The following is a 20,659-nucleotide window of genomic DNA, read 5'->3' on the forward strand; positions in this document are numbered from 1 at the left end:
AAGCCTTTTTTACGTTGCTGCAAACGGTGCCTTATTTTTCTTTTCCCCCTAACTTCTGCACAAAAGCATAACACTGCTCAAAGAAAGATTTGTATTTCAGCTGTATTGTACCAGTGAAAATACAAATAATCACACTTTTAGGTTGTTGTTTTTAAATGAAACTTACTGGTAGAACAAACTGAGCATGCTTGGATGCCAGGTAACCAGAAGAAGTGGAAATGTTAAATTAGAGGGTGTGGTCTTTAGGAAACTACATGATTGATGCTTCCTCTCAAGTGTGACTAGAAAACACCGTGTTTGCAGCTGACATTGAGCCCTTACTGTGGACGGTTTCTGTCGGAGGTAAAGACGGAGATAAAAATGGAGATAAAAATGGTGTCTTTAGCATGAAGTTATGCTACCATGTGGATAAGCCCTTGGACGCCCTGCTTTTATGGATCTTAATACAGTAATAGTCAGAGCTTGGAAAAGTAACTTTTTTGAACTACAACTCCCATCAGCCCAATCCAGTGGCCATGCTGGCTGGGGCTGATGGGAGTTGTAGTTTAAAAAAGTAACTTTTCTAAGCTCTGGTAATAGTTAACAAGTAGATGCATTCCTGGACATTACTTTTTTAACAGAAACTTCAGTACTAGAGGTAGGAATAACATGGAAAGAATAGGGATAGGTTCCTACACCTGCTCATAGATGGTGGGGGCAGCTTCAACAGGGGCTTTAAAGGGTGCCTACCTAGCACCCTCCCCCTCCAAATCGTATTGGATCCTTCCTTCCCCAGTCCTGGGAGAAAGCAAGAGATCTCTTTAATGCAAAGCAAACACATAGGCTTGTCAGTTTCACTCTGGCAAAGCAAAGGCACAGAGTTATCAGTTTATTGATAGCAAAGATACATGCTAATCAGTTTCACCTTAAAGCAAAGGCACAGGCTTGAAAGTTTATCCATAGCAAAGCAAAGACACAGGCTGGTCAGTTTCACCTTAAAGCAAAGGCACAGGCTTGTACATTTATCCATAGCAAAACAAAGCTGCTCAGTTTCACCTTTTTTAAAAAAGCCTTAGTTAAAAAGACTTCAGTTCCTGGTGGATTCAATAACTGAGGTATTACTGTATATCAGGGATGGATAACTTCTGTATTTTTAAGAGTTAATCTGTTCTCTGGAGAAATTGGAAGTATGTTTTGCTGCGTTGGTCCTCTCAGAAGTGGTCAAACTGCCCAATAGGATTGGTACCATCTAGCGTTAATTTCACAGTTAGGGAACACACACACTGTGACATATTTGGAGCAATACATGCCAGATTCAATCAGGAGATGTAAAAGGGTGGAACATCTGCTTCTTAAAACTTCAACATTTCCCCCCCTTCTGGATGCAATTGTTGGATCTAAAATTTGATAGGGTTGCCATCCAGCCCATGAGTTGCCCTCGCTATTTTATTTATCTAATAATGCATTTATTTCCTGTCTTTCCTCCAAGGAGGTCAATATGCTTCTTCCTCTCTCCATTTGATCCTCACAACAACCCTGTGAGTTAGGTTAGGCTGAGAGACAGTGACTGGCCCAAGGTCACCCAGTGAGCTTCATGGCTGAGTGGGGATTTGAATCTTGGTCTCCCAGGTCATAGTCTAATCCTCTAACCCAGTGGTTCCCAACCTTTATGAGTATGGGGGGCCCTTTATAAGCTTAAAACTTTTTGTGACCCCCTCCCCCCAGCGAGGCAGGCTGGGTGCCAGGAAGGAAGGGGAAAAGCAGCCTTTCCTTGCAGCCTTGCTTCTTTTTGCTTCACAAAAAAAGCCCTCTTCTCTCATTCTGAGTAAGGGTGTCGTCAGTAGCAGCAGTGCAAGGAGATGGGAGTCAGTGATAGTATTCCCCTCTTTCTGGTAGCTCCACCCTCAGCCTCCTTTGGCATCTTCCATGTGTTCTATAGGCAGATGCCTGCCCTTGGGGTGCCTGAAAGACACTCTGGCACTTCAGCAAAAATCCTCCCCTCTTGTTTGGGGCAAGGGGGAGGTGTCATCTGCAGCCTCAGTGGGAAGCAGAAAGTGTCCAGGGAATGAAGACTAAAAAAAAATTCATTTCTTTACTATTCGTGGCCCCCTCTGATTACTTCGTGGCCCCCCTGGGGGTCACGGCCCCCAGGTTGGGAACCACTGCTCTAACCACTTCACTACACTGACTATACAATCTCTGTAAGAGAGATTTACTTGTAGACCAGTGCTTAAACATTTGTGTAATGAAATGACTTGTGAGCTGCCCTCTGGGCCAGGGCTGGGGAGTCTTGGGCCCTCCAGATTACCAACATGGTGCCCTCCAGAAATTATGGATTAAAGTTCCTTTTTTTGCCCATTGCTGGCTAGGGTTGAGGGAGATTGTAGTTCAAAGCATCTGGAGGACATCACATTGACTACTTCTGGGAAGCTGAAATGGATGGGAAGCTATGTATCAGAGGAGGCATATAAATTATTCTTACATTTGAGATTTTTTGAATAAAAAATAACATTTCTGAGATGTAATCAGGGGGATTATGAATGTGTTGTTGTGTTTACAGAAGGTTCCCACTTAAAACAAGTATAAGCCATTTAAGTTTGTTTGAAGTATGTTTGAGAATTATTTTAACTTTATCCTCCTCCTGGATTGAGTAACCAGATAATAGGTTTAAATGTAGCAAATAACAAAACACAGAGATGCTGCAGTGACTGACAGCAGTTGATGTAATGATATTTTGAAGAAAGGTTCTAGAGCCACTATTTTTCTCCCAAGGGAAAGCATAAAAACAACAATTAATTAGGTTGTCCTGATAAAGGATAGCCATGGAATAATTATAAATAACTATGCACCATGCTTATTTTTAAAGCAGCCTTCTTTCCAATATTCTAGAAATATTTAAATGTACATTTTGAATAAACAACTATCCCTTGGCCACCAACCTGACAAGGGTTTGCAAATGTAGAACACCAGATGACTAGTGGTTACCAGAGATCTTTCAGATGACCACCTGCTCTTGGTTGACCACATAAAATGAACCCCCCTTCTTATCTGTAGGCTCTTCGTGCACTACAGAGAACTGAGAGGCACGAGGGGTCTTTATTTTGTGTTGGATGGAAGAAACAGTCCTTGCTTCTCCTCCTCATTCGCTGCATGTGCACATAATATCTGGGGCAAGGGAGGGTTCATTTTCTCACCTCACACTGGGCTTTGGAGGTGCTGAGAAGTAGTAAGGGATTATTATGACTTCAGAGTCCCAAGCCTTTTGGGTGTGTAAGAGGAGTTGGGAGGGGCAAAGTCCATGGGGGCGCCAATAATGGTGGGCTCCCCAGCCCAACTAAAATGTGTAAAAGCCTGCCAAAAGGATGGTGCTTGACCAGAATTACAGGTGCTCCCCCCCCCCCGGCTATATATTCGTTGGCCTCTGTCTGCCATAACTGACTCATCAACCATGTGGCGACAGGGGTTTTTGTGTGTGTAGAATAGTTGTGTGACGGGGTGAGGAACTTCGGGCTTGTGGGCTGAATGTGCCCCTTCAGGCCTCTCTACTTGGTGCTTGGAATTTTGCCAGGCCACACCCCTCACTGGCCTGCTTCGCACCCTGAATGTTTTTACCTGGCTGGAATGTGTCCTTGAACTCTGATAATGCCTCTTGCTTGTTTGGATAGGGGATACAGAGGGGTGTGCAGAAACCAGCCTATGGTACAGAGGTAAAATGTATGTTTGTTTGCTCTGCTTGCTTGCCTTTAGCCCCGCCCACTGTTGATATGTGGCCCTCAGAAGGGAATGCATGTAAATGTTTTACTTACTTACTTATTGCTGTAAATTGATACTCATAGCGGGAGGGGTTGTATACTATTACCATAAAAATAATTTAAAAGTGAAGGGAATGCAACCCTTAAAAGGTTCCCTATCCCTGTTGTATGATGTTGAATGGAATGTGTCCCCGACATGGCTTGAGTCATGTAATGACTGCCACATGTAGGAAACGTATAGTTGCTCCATGTGTCAGCTGGAAACGTTTGATATTCTTCTATATATTTGGAAAACTCTTGTAATGTACCCCTCCCCTTTTTTCTCTTCTTCGCTGTAAAAAATATCCAGCTCTATTTCCTTGAATATGCATTAATTTAAGAACATTTATATCCAGGTTAATATTTAAGAAAAATCTCTTTTAAGTTACATACAAAACTCATTATATATAAAAAATATAAACGCATTAATCCCAATATCATTATAATAACAGATAAAGTACAAGTCAGAATGACCAGATACAAGATCTAGCTTCAGTCACCAAGTGCAGTGGTCAAGGAAAACCTTGGCAAGTAACTAGGTCTTGAAAAAAGACATCTAAAACAAATAATCCAAGAAGCATCCTGTGTGGCAGCAGGAAGAGCATTCCAAAGTGCAGGGGCAGAAAAGGCCCATTTCTGAGTCACTGCCAAATGATAGTCCATAGGGCATAGTGCTGCCAATAAGGTCTTCCCTCGCTTGTGCGAAATAAAACAGATGAAAGTGCCTCTGAGTGGATGAAGAGCACATTTCCCTCACTGGCAAATCATTTCAGTGCACAGTGGAGATTACAGTGTAGAGCTTCTGGTTCCAAAGGTGTTATTTCAGTACAGGTACGGGCCCCATTGTCTTCTTTTCTAGAAATTAACAATCTATACAAGCACACTTATGCGTCTGGCTTGTTTTTTTAAACTGGAAAAACAGGCAAGTTAGTTGCTGGTAACTATAGGTTTGTATGTGCACACAAATCCTAATTTGCTGTTTCTAAATATAATTCTAAATGTAAACTCACTAAAAAGTGCCAAGTCATTTAACAAGCAGTATTCCTAATTGCATGGGTGTCAAGGTGATGCAATTGCTTTCCTGTAAGCTGCTCTCTAAAGGCCACTGTCACATCTGCAAGGAAACTCCTACAAAGCACTCCACCATTGTGAGTGTTCTCCTGCCTTTGTTTTAATAATTATGTTTAACAATTATACTGGTTTAGCTCATATTGACGTGTCTGTTTACCATGCTGCCCAGATCTGTGAGTTGCATAAACAGCGGGGCTGTGAAAATATTCAGTTTCTTCTTGTTGTCCCACCACAGTCACTTTTTTGTTAAACTCATCTCTTTAAAGCACACCATACAGAAAATTACAAGAGGCAATGCTTTTTTCTTTTGGACCTTGCATTTCTCTGAAACTGTTACATTTGTTTGACAGTGGGCAATCTCAAAATGTGTGCATGTGTGAGATAGAAAAGTATAGATATAAGAGCTGTCTGCTTTAATTCTTGAACGCAGTTGATATAATAATTTTAAACTGTTTAAGATGGCTATTTGGTTTAGGATTTTAAATTGTGGAATGAAGAGGCTGTAAAGGTGGAACTGGTGGAACGGCTGTCTATATGGGTGTGGAATTACAAAGACATGTTACATTCAACGAATGTACAGTCTGTGTACCTGGTACAGAAGTAGTTGGGCTGTACGCTTGTAAAATTATTCACTTGTAACATTGAATAAATGTACAGTCTCTGTTATATACACATTTGCTGCCAGGAAAAGAAAATGGCTTCAATGACAGTTATTAAATGCGCCATTGAAGGAATTCCCTTTTACTGGCAACAAGGCAAGGCATGCTGGGTCTGTTATACTTCCTGAAACTGTTTCCTGTCAAGGGGTACATTCAATAGAAAGAGTTTTGGCAGAAACAGGAATGTAGTTTTACTCTTTTCATTTTTCCTGCAGATTCTTAAGTTTTTAAAATCAAAACCCCAACTTTTAAAAAGAAAATGCGAACTTCTGTGACTATCATAATTATAGCTATTAAAATTTGTGTTTTTCATTGCCTGTTCTTAAAGTATGTATGGTTCTCTTTGATGCAGACATTCATGGAACAATCCTATACATGTCTACTGAGAAATAAATCTTATAGAGTTCAATTGGACTTACTCACAGATAAATCTGTGTAAGTGCAGATGTAAATGTATTGAATGTTTATACAGTAGGGCCCCACTCATACGGTGGGTTATGTTCCGGATCCCCGCTGTAAAGTGAAAACCGCTGTAAAGTGGAACTCATTGAATAGAGTGGCGTGCGATGCCCGAAAACTGCCGTAAAAGCGGAACAAGCTCCGTATGAGTGGGGCTTTAGTCTAATTGCGTCTAATTGAGACCGCTGTATTAGCAAATCGCTGTAAAGCGAAGCACCGTAAAGCGGGGCCCTACTGTATATGAAAATATTTTGAGGAGGAGGGGGCTGCAACAAAAACAAGCTGCTTAAAAGAGTATGAACTGAAATGATTCTTCCAACATGGTACACCTGATTTTTTCTTGAGGATATCATGCGTTTTAATACACAGAACTTCAGTCAAAATATAAATGTGGGGAAGATTATTTATCAGTTGGACATTCCAGCCTGCTGCTCCCACTGTAAGATACTCTGTTCCCTGGAAAGCCTTTCCTGGTATTTGGGAAACAGGAAAGCTCTGGGCTGTGGTTTTTATGGTTTTTCAGTGGAAATGTTTATAGCTCAGTATCAAAAAGTGATCCTTAGTATCTCTTTTTATGATCTATGTCATAATGTTTAGCTTTTGGATAGCACTTTAAATGTGGGATGGGCAGAAAGTAGATCGAAATGTATTGGCATATCTCAGGGTGACTTGCAGAAGATCAATGAGGATTTCAAATTCCTGTTTCACAGTGAAAACAAAAAAATGACAACCCTACTATTCTAAGCGGATAAGAGAAAAATCAACTCATTTGAAATGTGGTGTTGGAGGAGAGCTTTGTGGATACCATGGCTTTGTGGATACCATGCGAAAAAGACAAATAATTGGATGTTAGAACAAATTAAACCAGAACTATCACTAGAAGCTACTATGATGAAACTGAGGTTATTATACTTTGGACACATAATGAGAAGACATGATTCATTAGAAAAGATAATAATGCTGGGAAAAACAGAAGGGAGTAGAAAAAGAGGAAGGCCAAACAAGAGATGGATTGATTCCATAAAGGAAGCCACAGACCTGAACTTACAAGATCTGAGCAGGATGGTTCATGACAGATGTTCTTGGAGGTCACTGATTCATAGGGTCGCCATAAGTCGTAGTCGATTTGGAGGCACATAACAACAACTATTCTACTGCTGAAAAGAAAGCTGGGGGTTGGTAATCAGGAGTGGATTTTTGTGTGGATATACTGTGAGCTCAGTTCAGTTCTGGAACTCAAAACAAATCCCTGGGCTAAGAATTATTTAATTCTAAGTGTGGTGTAGTGGTTAAGATGTTGGACGATGACCTGGGAGACCAGGGTTCGAATCCCCACATAGCCATGAAGCTCACTGGGTGACCTTGGGCCAGTCACTGCTTCTCAGCCTCATGAAAACCCTATTCATAGGGTCGCCATAATTCGGAATCGACTTGAAGGCAGTACATTTACATTTAAGTATATATATTTTCTGGCTGGCTCTCTTTGGTGGATCCAGGGTTTTTGTAATAACAACAACAACAACAATAATAATATCAGTACTAAAAACCTGAACTCTAACTATCTTGATCTAGAGTATTACAACCCTACAATGCAGGCTTGTGTTACCATAAAACCATGTGATGCAGCTGCTTCTAGCAGCAGTTTCTGATAGAGGCAGCCATTATCATGCGTTTGACTCTTAGGTGTGTCTAATTTTGATGCATGACACTTGATGAGAAAAGGTGAGAACTGCATAGATGAGCAAATCCACAATTGTTTTCTTTTCAGTTTCTGAGTGCACAGTAGAAAAGTGACATTGCTTTTTTGAGAATGTCTTCTCTGATTAGTCTTATCTCTGCCATTGTAGTTTCATTCTTGCAAGCACTCATAGAACCATGCTACAACAACCCTGTAAGGTAGGTCTGTGTCCATACAAATGATTTAGTGCAGGGGTGGCCAGCAGGTAGACCAGTGACTTTCAACCTTTTTCATCTCACGGCACACTGACAAGGCGCTAAAATTGTCAAGGCACACCATCAGTTTTTTAAGGATATATTTTATCATTTTAAAAAAGTGTATTAAGATTGTGTTTAAAGTTCAGTAACTTAAAATTTTAATCATTGTGTTATTTAAAAAAAAACAAATCAGTGGGAAATCTGTGCTTGGTGATGTTTCATGATGTCCCTTATCCGAGGGCGGATGGTTGACAAGCATACCCTCAAGTCCTCCTCCAGTGTTTGAAGCTGCGACCTGTTCTTGCTCTTAATTGTGTTCCTAGCAGAGAAACCAGCCTCACACAGATAAGATGTTGAGAAAGGAAGAAGTGCTTTAATCGCCGTCTTTGTGATGATGGGGTATTCCTCTCGGAGAGACCACCAGAATGAGGCCATATCTGTTGATGAGTGTTTCAGTTTCAGTCCTCTATTATTTCTGATTTCCATCAGCTCATCTTTTTCTGCAACAGTTAATTCTGCTGACTGGCACGCACTTAACACAAATGGATCTCTCACCCAGTCCAAGGAAAATACATCAAGTGACGGGAAATACTTTTCAATGTTTTTACTCAGCAGTGACAAACCTTATAGAATTAAATAGACAAGATTTTTGTCCAGTCTGCAACTTTTTGTCAGTTCAAACATTTCAAGTTTGTTCTCTTTTTTGATTCTGGCTCCCCACAGTGTTAGTTTTTCCTTAAAGGAGATAACTTTGTCAGTACAAGTAAGAATATTTTCATTCTTTCCCTGCATACTCTTGTTAAGAGTGTTCAAAGGTTGGAAAATGTCAGCTAGGAATGCAACTTTATTGCACCAGGTCTTATCACTAAGCAGGTCAGCCAGCTCAGACTCTTCTGACGTATAAAAAATTAGAAGCTCTTCCCTCAGTTCATACAGCCTTGAAAGCACCGGCCCTCGAGATAGCCATCTCACTTCCTTGTGCAGTAGAAGTTGTGTGTGAGCAGCTTCTATGGCAGAACACAGTGCTGAAAACAACCTCGATTTTAATGGTCTACTCTTGATGTAGTTAACCATTTTGATCATCTCAGCCAGTACTTTTTGGAGTTCAGGTAGTACTGATTTTGAAATGAGGGCCTCTCTGTGCAGGAAACAGTGTGTAAAAACAATGCCAGGGTTCTTTTGTTTGGCCAGTGCGACGAATCCTCTTAGGCTTCCCGACATAGAGGGAGCACCGTCCGTACAGATGCTGATGCATGATTTCCGTGACAAATTGTGAGAATTGAAATAGATGTCGACAACATCAAAAATGTCTTGGTGTCTTCTTGTTTCTGGAAGTTATTTGCAAAATAACAATTGTTCAATGATGTCTCCATTACAAACAAACCTGCTGAATGCTAGGAGTTGAGCTTTTCCAGTGGTGTCACTTCACTCGTCCAGCTGGATGGCAAAGAAACTGGCTTCTTTAATGTTAGCTATCACTTGTGACTCAACATCTTGAGACATGTCATGTATACACTGACTAATAGTGTTATCTGACATAGGGATTTTCAAGATCTCTTTTTCATATGTTTTGCCAAACATAATATTTACAATTTTACAGCATGCTGGTAAAACTACTGACTCAGCAATTGATGTGCTTTCACCTTTTTTGCCACAATTTTGGCAATGGCATAGCTTGCTTCTTGAGGTTTGTCAGAAATAGTTGTGATTTTGGTAAATTGTTTAGCCTGACGTGTTTGATCAGCTATAACCCTTTTAAAATAATCAATTGGTTTCTCACATAAATGTGACTGGGGATGAGTTTTTTGAGCCATACACAACTCTACCAAACAATAACAAATTATTGGAAGAGTACTGGCTATATTTTTCTCTCTTGACCTTTAGGAGGAAATGTAAAGCACACAACAGAATTTCCATTATCATTGATTTCAGTAGGTTTTAAAAGACCAAAGAAGAAAAGTATAGTGAGTAATTTATATTGTGATTCATAGAGGTACTGTAGTGCGCAGGTTCTGCAAAAGCTAGTGTGGCATAGTGATAAGACTATTGGGTTAGGGTCTGGGAGACATGGGTTCAAATCTTCATTCAGCCATGAAACTCACTGGGTGACTTTGGGGCTCGTCACCTTCTCAGCCTTAATTACCTCATAGGGTTATTCTGAGGATACATTGGGAAGGTGCAGGAACTGCCACATTGAACTCTTTGTAGGAAAGTTGAGATATAAAGGAAATAAGGCATTAAATAAAGTTAAGGCTACAATCCTATGCACATTTACATGAAAGTAAGTTCCATTGAACAGTGAAGGTTCAAGGTTACTTTTGAGTAAACTTGCTTGGGATTATGTTAAGACACAAGGGATAACTATTCTATTATTTATTGATAACTATCATTTCTGAGCAATGTGTTACCTAGCCATTAAGTTACTTTATTATTGCAGTTGTGACTGCAGCTATTATTCATTACATGCCACAGGGTTTGAAGCTAGTTTACAGCAGACTTTTTGGAATCTTATTTGTGGCACAATCTTGAAGAGTAGATGTACTACTCCACAGCAAGCAACAAGTGTCACATGATGACACATTGAACACGTAACAGACTTATTATAAATTTTATAATATTTATTGATAAATCTCTAGTATCTAAAGGAAAGAATTGAATTTAGGTGTTAAAGCAGCCTTTCCCAACCAGTGTGCCTCCAGATGTTGTTGGACCACAACTCCCATCAGCCTCAGCCAGCATTGCCAATGGTCAGGAAGATGGGAGTTGTGGTGCAACAACATCTGGAGGCACACTGGTTGGGAAAGGCTGTGTTAAAGGTTGCAATTCTATGTTCACTTTCACTTCAGGAGTAAGCCCTATTAAACTCAGTGGAACTTACTTCTGAGTAGACATGGTTAGGATTCCACTGTGACTTCAGATTCCTAGTCTTTTTCCCCACCCCGTTTACTAGATTACTGGTACATCCTTCCACCTTCTCTCAATATAGCAATTTTCACTTGTCTGAGGCCACAGGGGCCATGTAAACTCTGCTGCAGAGTCTTAGGGTCCCCCCCGCCAGCTTTTCTGTCTTCATTACCTCTCTGCTGTCCTTTCACCTCTTCCTACATTCCCTTCAAAGTGATGCTGCAATCTTGTCCAACCCCACTTACCTGGGAGGAAGTACCATTGAGCTCAGTTGGACTTACTTCTGAATAAAAATGGCTAGGATTGTACTGTGAGCAGACACATAGACAAGCTCTCTGCCCCCTCCAAACTGTTTCTTCCATGGGGCTGGAATCCTAACCCTTCTTACCTGGGAGTAAGTCCCATTGAACTGAATGGTATTTACTTTAGAGTAGGCATGGTTAGGATTGCACTGTGAATGTAAACCAAACTTAATCTTCTTTTTTAAAAAACTAACAATTTAGACAGTCCATGCCTAACTCTAGCTTCCCTGACAGGGATCACTCTTTTTTTAGGCAATCCTAACTCCACTTACCTGTGAGTAAGCCCCATTGAACAAAGTGGGACTTACTTCTGAGCAGACATTTTTAGAATTAGTGTGAGCCCTCAGAAGTTGTTCCCCCTCCTCCGTGATTGTGCTTCCCTGCCTCCTTTTGCCTTCTCTCAGGACAGCAATTTTCACTTGTCTGAGACCACAAGATGCTTGAACTCCATTTAAGTTTGTAAAACAAATGTAATTTTTTAGAATTAACCATTTTTTCCTCTAGCTTCCCTGACAGAGTCTCTCACATTTTTAGGCACACCTAACTCCACTTACCTGGCAGTAAGCCCTACTGAACTCAGTGGGACTTACATCTGAGTGGAGTGCAGTGTGAGTCCTCCAAAGTCCCCCCCCATTTGTCTCCTTCCTTCCCTCAAGCTCATTCATTGCCAGCACATAGAAGCTCTGCTTCAGGATGGTTTCCTTTCTCTCTTTCTTTCCCTTGCCTCTACTTTAGCCTTATTCCTCTTTCATGCTCTGCTCTGTGGCTCCAGCAATTGACTTTTCCTTGAGCTCATTTCTGATTGGTGGCAGCTGTTGCTGCTAGAACAAAGCCTCAGGCTCTCCCCGGGGAGGAAAACTTATTGCTGACGATCCACTCGAGGAGGACAGCATGCAGGGAGAGTCAAGATGTGAACAAAAGACCTCTTTCTTCAGTGGACTCGTACACGTGATTATTTTTCAAATCACCATGTGTAAGAGTCTTAAGAGCAGCTGAACCCAGATACAGGGGGCTTGTACCCAGGTACAGAGTAAGGTATGAATACCCACTGTCACTGATCTTTCCCAGCTTACAGGCATGCTAAAAGTGACTTACAGACTTACAGGCATGCTGAAAGTGTTGGAGAAGTTAATTAAAAATGTTTTGGGGAAATTATTGATAAGCGCACGAATACACAGCAGTTGCATTGATGTATAATTGAAAAACCTTTTTCCCTTGCAGACATCACTGGTGTGTCCTGAGATTATTTTTTATCAGTAAACTGAAATACATGTTCTCAGCTGCCTCTAGGTAAATTCAGCAGTTAAGCTTCTAAGATGTATACAACTCCTACAATTAAACTCTTAATCAGGTTTACTTCAGAATAAAGTGAAACTTCAGGCTCAAGATAGCTAGAATGTATAAGACGGATAAATGCAAAGTTCTACACTTAGGAAAAAGAAGCCAAATGCACAGTTATAAGATGGGGAATACTTGGCTCAGCAATATATGTGAGAAAGATCTTGGAATTGTCATTGATCACAAGCTGAATATGAGCCAACAGTGTGATGTGGCTGCAAAAAGGCAAATGCTATATTAGGCTGTATTAACAGAAGTATAGTTTCCAAATCGCGTGAAGTATTAGTTCCCCTCTATTCAGCACTGGTTAGGCCTCATCTTGAATACTTCATCCAGTTCTGGTCTCCGCACTTCAAAAAGGATGCAGACAAACTGGAACAGGTTCAGAGGAGGGCAACCAGGATGATCAGGGGACTGGAAACCAAGCCCTATGAGGAGAGACTGAAAGAACTGGGCATGTTTAGCCTGGAGAAGAGAAGACTGAGGGGAGATATGATAGCACTTTTCAAGTACATGACAGGTTGTCACATAGAGGAGGGCCGGGATCTCTTCTCGATCGTCTCAGAGTGCAGGACACGGAATAATGGGCTCAAGTTGCAGGAAGCCAGATTTTGACTGGACATCAGGAAAAACTTCCTAACTGTTAGAGCCATATGACAATGGAATCAACTACCTGGAGAGGTTGTGGGCTCTTTGACACTGGAGGCATTCAAGAGGCAGCTGGACAGCCATCTGTCGGAAATGCTTTGATTTGGATTCCTGCATTGAGCAGGGGGTTGGACTTGATGGCCTTATAGGCCCCTTCCAACTCTACTTTTCTATGATTCTATGACTCTTAGCTCCCAGATATTTGTAGCTTAGTTCTCTTCCTCCTTGTTGTTCAGATTCCTTACTCTACAGCCTTAAAAAATCATATTTTTTGTCTGCCAACTCAATCACAGAGGTTCCAGAACACTGAGCCATCTAATCTACACTTGATTTTTACTATGGGCATTAGTAACACTGGGGCAAATATCTCCCTGCAAAATAGAACTCTGTCCTCTGCCTGTTATTGACATAAATTGGGAACAGGCAAGCTTGCCATGTGATGGAACCAACTTATGCTGCCAGTGAAGTGGGAAAGCTTACACAGCAATGTGGTAAAACTAACACCTAAACTGCGTCACACAGGCTAGGCTGCTGAAGAGATGGAGCTCTTTAGTCGGGAGTTGTTTTAAGGGTGGTACCTTGAGAAGTCCTAAGTTCGTTTGGTTGACTGGCCATCTACCATGACATCTGAATATGCATAGCTATGCTGGGGAATATTATTTTTGCATGTGAGCATTGCATTATTTAAAGTGAAGAACTGATTATTCTTTACTTGGTACATCATAAGACCTGCACAGCACCTAACAGAACCTCATTTGAATGTCTGCTTCCTCTTTCCCCATTTATCTTAAGGCCATAATAATAATATTTTATTAGTTAGTCCAAACACCGTTACAAATAAAAGTTCGGGTACAAAACATTAAAACGTGCATACAAACAAAATCATAATCAAAGTTATGTAAATATAAGTAAAACAAGTATCTTAATCAGGACTATACAAATGAGCAAGTGACCAGAGAAGGGCGTAGCCTTTTAGTGCAATAACCAAAACCTTTATAGGCTCCGAACTGGGGCTTACTAGAATATTCTGGCTCTTTTGTTACTTTAATTAATTAGTTTAATTTTGCGGAGCAACCATACATGGTCTGTTAATTATAACTAGGTTCAAGAATTTAGAGACTTGGACCGTGATTGCTTTTTCAGCGCCCTCTAAGAGGACAAACAAAAGAGCCTCCAGGGAATGACCCGGAAAGGATTTCAGGATGGAGTTTAAAAGATCTTTTCTAGCCCCATTGTACAGTTAAATAGGACATGCGAGACAGACTTGACTTCAGTCTTGTCGCATGGGCAGTATCTGAGATTTCTCGGGATTTTTTCATATCTGCCCTGCAGAAGATTAGAAGGTAGGGCATTGAATCGGGTATCTTAAGACTGTAACTTGATACAGACTCCACGATGAATGGTTTCTGGAGAATCTGAAAGCTTCCATACTGTTTCATGACATTTTGTGGTCTAATAAAGATATTGCTCTAATATGGATTTTGGATTTTTTTTCTTATGGACCAACATGTCTGTCTGTTTGTTTTTATTACCTTTTACTGTCTCCCTGCTCAAATCTATACCTGTAGCAAACGATGCACTGCCATTGGGACTTTTATTGGTACAGTTCTGTTATAAAATGGCTTTGTATCTGATTAGGCTTTGAGACTGGCAGATTTCTTCACTAATGCCCATCTTACTGTTTTCAGTGAGATTTACCGTATTTTCTCAAAATAGGTAAGGAACTGCCTAACATAATGTTCTAGAATAAGTGACTGTTGGACATCTCTGGAATCAGTCCTTTGTTCCATTTATTCAATATTTTCATAGGTGATCTTGAAACAGTGATGTGGTTGGTGAGATTTGTAGATAGCATCACACTGGGAGGTATTTTTAATTCATTGCAGGAGTGGCAAGTTTATGCAGGTTAAGATGGAGTAATAGAAAGATAGTGAAATTTTGTGGAAGAATGTACAAGGTCATGTGTTCAGGAACTAATTATCACTTTTGCTTTTAGTTAGATCTGCCACTTGGAAACAAGATCTTGGCCTCTTCCTAAGATGTCTAGTAACCACTTATGTGTTATAGTGGCAAAAAATGCAAATGTAGCTTATTGGGTGTTATGTGTGTGTGTGTACTGCTTTCAAGTCAGTTCCGACTTATGGCGACCCTATGAATAGGGTTTTCATGGTAAATGGTATTTAGAGGCAGTTTACCATTGCTTTCCTCTGAGGCTGAGAGGCAGTGACTGGCCCAAGGTCACCCAGCGAGCTTCATGGCTGTGTGGGGATTCGAACCCTGGTCTGCCAGGTCGTAGTCCAACACTCTAACCACTATGCCACACTGGCTCTCTTTGGCTGTAATAGAGCATTTCTTTAAAAAAGTCCCATTCCAGAAGTTCAGATGGCAGAGGCTGCTATTTCAGCTTTATGTGCCATGTTTTCTGTGGGAATGAATTCTCTGGATGTCATGAAATTACTGCTTGTAGCATCGTAACAAGGATGTCCAAATGAACATTAACATCCAAGGCAAATGCACTGCTGTCATTTCACTCATGATACAAGAACGCAGTTAATGAGGCAAGGTAGAGAGAAGAGGGTATGAGTTAAACTATAACTTGGGATACCCAATTTGGCGCCCTCCAAATATTGTTGGACTCCAGTTCCCATCAGCACCAACCAACATGGAGAATTGTCAGGGATGATGGGGGGTTGTAGTATAAAAGCATCTGGAGGGCACCACATTGGTTACCCCTGCAATGATAAGAGAGACTGTGAGTGCTTGTGTGCTCGCTCTCTGTTACATTTAAATAATAGATTAAAAAGATGATTGGAAGACAAGCTTTTTACCTGTATCTTTGAAAGAAGAGAATGCTAATAGATATGAAAAAATATCAGCCTTTTTATAATTTTTAAAAATAAATCAGAATAAACATTAGCTCAATATACCAGATTTTTCTTGTGTTTATGAACATACTGTTCATTTTATAGCATCTGGAAAGCCTAAGAAAATTTAATGCCCCCCTTGAATTTCAATGGAATGTTTATAAAAGTTAATGTAAAACTTCATGATTACCATGTGTCTTGGGCAAGCATAATTTTCTACAGGATTGCAGCCCATGGGATCTATAGGGAATTTCCCCAATATTCTCTATTATGCCATAGTATATTTCTAGCATAATTTAAAACAATTTATTTATTGAATTTCTTAGTCGCCCATCTGGCTGGCTATCCAGCCACTCTGGGCAACGTACAAAATAACTATGTTGTTGGAAAGGAAAAGGGAAGGAAATCCCCTCTCAACACCCATTATATGCCTTCTCTTTCTCTTCTTAGAACATTTGGTAGACCACGTCAGTGGCATTAGCAAACTAATTCTGTGCTGTTTTAATAAATGTTTGATGTTAGGGCTGTAAATTGCAGTCCAGCAGAAATTCACTTGCCACTTGTAACAGTATGCGATCATCCAAGACAAACCACTAAAAGCATGAACAGTAAAAGAAGAAATAAAGGTATGTATGGTTGAATAATATATGGACACTCAACATTTGATTGACTGCTTTAAAAGTTGGCTCTGCTAGGGAACATAGAAAGCTACTTTATAGAGCAAATCAGACCGTTGGTTCATCTATCTCTCGGATAGGCAGCAACGGGTGGCATTGGGAGATGAGGTTTCAGACCCATGGCCTCTTCACTGTGGAGTGCCACAGGGTTCTATCCTCTCACCCATGCTATTCAACATCTATGTGAAACCGCTGGGGGCAATCATCAGGAGTTTTGGGTTGCAGTGTCATCAGTATGCAGATGACACTCAACTCTATCTCTCATTTAAGTCCTCACCGGAGTTGGCTGTGAACACCATGTCCAAGTGCCTGGAATCCGTAAGTGGATGGATGGGAGAGAATAGGCTGAAGCTGAACCCCGACAAGACTGAGGTATTACTTGTGGGAGATAAAAGGAAATTAGGAATTACTGACCTGATGCTTAATGGGGTAAGTTTACCCCTGAAGGACCAGGTCCGCAGTCTTGGGGTCATTCTTGACTCCCAGCTGTCCATGGAGGCTCAGATTACAGCAGTGAGCCGGGCAGCCTGGTATCAATTACATCTGATACGGAGACTGCGACCCTACCTTCCTGTTCATCTGCTCTCCCAAGTGATACATGCCCTGGTCTCCTCACGCTTAGACTACTGCAATGCGTGGGGTTACCCTTGAAAACAGTCCGGAAATTACAGCTGGTACAGAATGCGGCGGCACGCTTGATTACACATAGCCGTCGCTGGGATCATATCACCCCAGTGTTATTAGATCTTCACTGGCTACCAGTTGTTTACCGGGCCCAATTCAAGGTGTTGGTATTGACCTTTAAAACCCTATACGGTTTCGGCCCAGTATATCTGAAGGAACGCCTCCAGAATCACCGATTGTGCTGCCTGACGAGATCAGCCTCACAAGACCTTCTCTCGGTCCCACCGGTGAGAACAGCTATGCTGGTACGGACCAGAGAGAGGGCATTCTCTGTTGTGGCCCCCACCCTCTGGAACTCTCTCCCTTTCGATCTCAGACATGCTCCCTCCCTGTCCAGCTATCGCCGAGCCTTGAAGACCTGGCTGTTCAGGCAGGCCTACAAGATTGGGACAGATTAATTTTATGTTATAACTGAATTAACGGATGGTTTCTTTAGCTTAAAATTTGATTATGTTGATGTATATATATGTATTGTTTTTATTCTTGTTGTTCGTCGCCTAGAGTGTCCCTAACCCGGACAGATAGGCGACTGAAAAATAAAATTTATTATTATTATTTATTATTATCTAGCTCAGCATAGTCCACACTGACTGCCAGTGGCTCTCTGGTCCTTCAGACAGGGCTGTTTTCCATTCCTACCTGGAGATGCTGGGGATTGAACCTGGGACATTCTGCATGCAAAGCAGATGTTCTGCCACTGAGTTATGGCCCTTCCCCAACTGAACCAACTAAAATGTAAACTATGTCATGTCTGCAGTAGGAAGCTACAGTACTGGATGAGCTATGCGTGTGTCAGATTATGTTGAAACAAACTAGATAGCTATAGGATACAATGGCCATACAAACTGAAATAATCGCATATGATTTTAATGACTTTCCCCCCACCCCCTGACTATTCACTAGTGTCCAATTTTAATTGTACAAAATCTGGATATTGTAGATATAGTAAACATTAATCCTTTTACTTAAGATACAGGTTATTTACCAACACAACATCAAAAGAGGGATGTTTTGTTTCAATTGCTTTTTGTTACTGAAGGAAAAAGGTTTAAAGCAATAAAAGATATACTTTTAACTGTATATAATATATAGTTACATGTGAAATTAATTGCCAAAGCATAATGTTACACTTTGGGGTGCAATCCGCTGGCTATTGCCAGTTCGAAAGCATTCCATCGACTTAACAGGATGGCATTGATTCGAGTTCGTTCTTTGTCCGTTAGTTGTTGCTATTTCCAATCTGTTTTTTCCCATGCAAAAATATTGATTTTAATATCAATAATTTTAAAGAAAATATTAATTTTTGAAAGGAAATATTGATAAATGTAAAGAAATATCAATGAAATTATCATTCTTAATATCGATATTTTACAGGTGGATTAAAAAATTTTTTTTTACAGAAACAGCTGTGGAACATTGCTATGTAAAAATCTGAACCAAAGATAGAGAATAAGCAGATTAATGGAAAATTCATATCAAGACCAATTGGGGTAGAATTCTAGCACATCCCTAGCTTACAATATAATTGATTAAGAGGATAAAAGAAACACGGCTGGTTTACCCAGATTTCAGAAAGGTTTTTGTTACTTGCATCTTATTTGCTGTTCGGCACTGAGTAGCTGATCAGAGGGGACATGTGTGACCTCCTTTTCAGTGATCCACATACTTACATGTGCGTTGGAATAATCAAGGTTTAAGACCAGGGTGGAAACCGGTAGCCCTCCAGATGTTGCGGGACTATAATTCCCATCATCCTTTGCCATTGGCCATACTGCCTGGGGCTGATGGGAGCCAGAGTCCAAGAACTCGTGGAGGGCACCAGACTTCTGACCCCTGGCTTAAAACAAGAGTTAATCAAATGCTTGTATAATATTGTATCTAAAATGATCAGTAGCGAAATATTTATTTTTATTTATTAGATTTATATCCTGCCCTTCCAGTAGGAGCCCAGGGTGGCATATGTTCATCACAGCATTATTTGCCAGACCAATGCAAATTGAATTATTCCATAATGGTCTGCTGTAGCATTTGCGCCACAGTGCTGGGATGCATGCTTTTACTGGCTAATGTTGTTAGTGGTCCGCTATTTATTTTATAAATAAGTTTAAACTTATTTATAGGTTATCATTTTGGGCATAGCTCACATATCAGAAAAAACACAATACAGTTCAAAACAAAACTATTAAGTGGCTGCAGTACCTTTTTTTAGAAACATAGGCCACTTAAAAATAAATAAAACAGCAGCATAGATAAAAATCTACTGTGTGTAAAGGCACAATTTGAAAAGTACAAACAAAAATATCCTTACGTCAGGTTGAAGTGACACTGAAGAAGAAACCAGTGGAAACACCCTGGTTTAATTTCAGTAGTATATAATAGCTCAGCTGTTGAAAAAAAATGTGGCATTAGGGAAAGAAATAGCCTGTTTTGTCCTTGGGGAAAAAAAGAAGTCTCTTGAGTAAACAAATGAATTCAAGATCTGAAGATTCCTATTTTGTAGAACTGGAATTTGAGAAGTAGCCACTTCCTCAGACAACTGACCGACCTTTTATTGTAGGACTGGTGGTTAAGAGATGATACATTTTAATTTCAGGGTAGGTTGATCGTGCAGTCTGCTTGAACATCTGGAGAAATAGCGATGTGCTCCCTGGTACAGTGCTCCTTTGGTTTTCGTGGTTGTCTAAAACAAATGCTGTTATCTAAGAAAGTTCAAAATAAATGAGGGGCTAGTGAAACACAAGGTTTCTAGGTCCAGTATACTTTCAATATTCCAAAGAGTTATTACCATTCATAGGACTGCAGTTCTTGTTCATGCAAAATTTAGGAGCCAGTTAACTTTTTCTAGGCATCTGATTAATCTGCTTTTTGACCTCTGTAGCAACTCTGGAGCTACTGTGGCTTCTGGCTCTTTGAAAGTTTGATAACAACTGGAGCCCAAAGTTAAGACTAGCTTTGACCTACAGAAAATGTCTTGTATCTGATATGTACAGTTCTAAATAAAGAAATAAATATGGCCACCAGCCAAGTCTGACTGAATACAGATGTTGTTCAGAAGGATTTGCTTTATGTTGCTCAGCACACATGACCAGGATAATTGGGTGTTGTGATCTTCTTGGAATGTAGCTAAAGGCTTCCAAGTTAATGTAAACCAAGCTTGACTTCACAGTGTAGACACATAAACTATTATTTTGTGGACAAAAGTGCTCATATTTAGTACTTAAGGTTCTACAAACTTCAGTTTTATTGGCAAAAGCTGGAGTCTTTTTTCTATCTTCACAATTAATATGCCATTTATGGACTGAAAGGGTATGCAGACGTCTCTGTATTTGTAGGCTAGCAGAAATTATT

At 40.5% G+C, this 20,659-nt stretch overlaps 1 protein-coding gene across 9 annotated transcripts in view; it reads left to right on the forward strand.

Moving 5' to 3' along the window:
• Positions 1-20,659, forward strand: part of MYO6 (myosin VI) — a 155,349-nt gene that overhangs the window by 26,561 nt on the left and 108,129 nt on the right. Inside the window, exon 1 of one of the 9 annotated variants that reach the window (XM_061623157.1) lies at positions 11,974-12,135. The exons of 7 other annotated variants lie outside the window; for them this stretch is intronic. The gene's annotated coding sequence lies outside the window, so the exon portion shown is untranslated. Of the gene's footprint in view, positions 1-11,973; positions 12,136-20,659 lie in introns of those variants that run through there. One more of the 9 variants, XM_061623159.1, reaches the window with a different exon arrangement.

This window comes from Rhineura floridana, chromosome 4 (genome assembly GCF_030035675.1).
Source record: "Rhineura floridana isolate rRhiFlo1 chromosome 4, rRhiFlo1.hap2, whole genome shotgun sequence".
Taxonomy (NCBI): domain Eukaryota; kingdom Metazoa; phylum Chordata; class Lepidosauria; order Squamata; family Rhineuridae; genus Rhineura; species Rhineura floridana.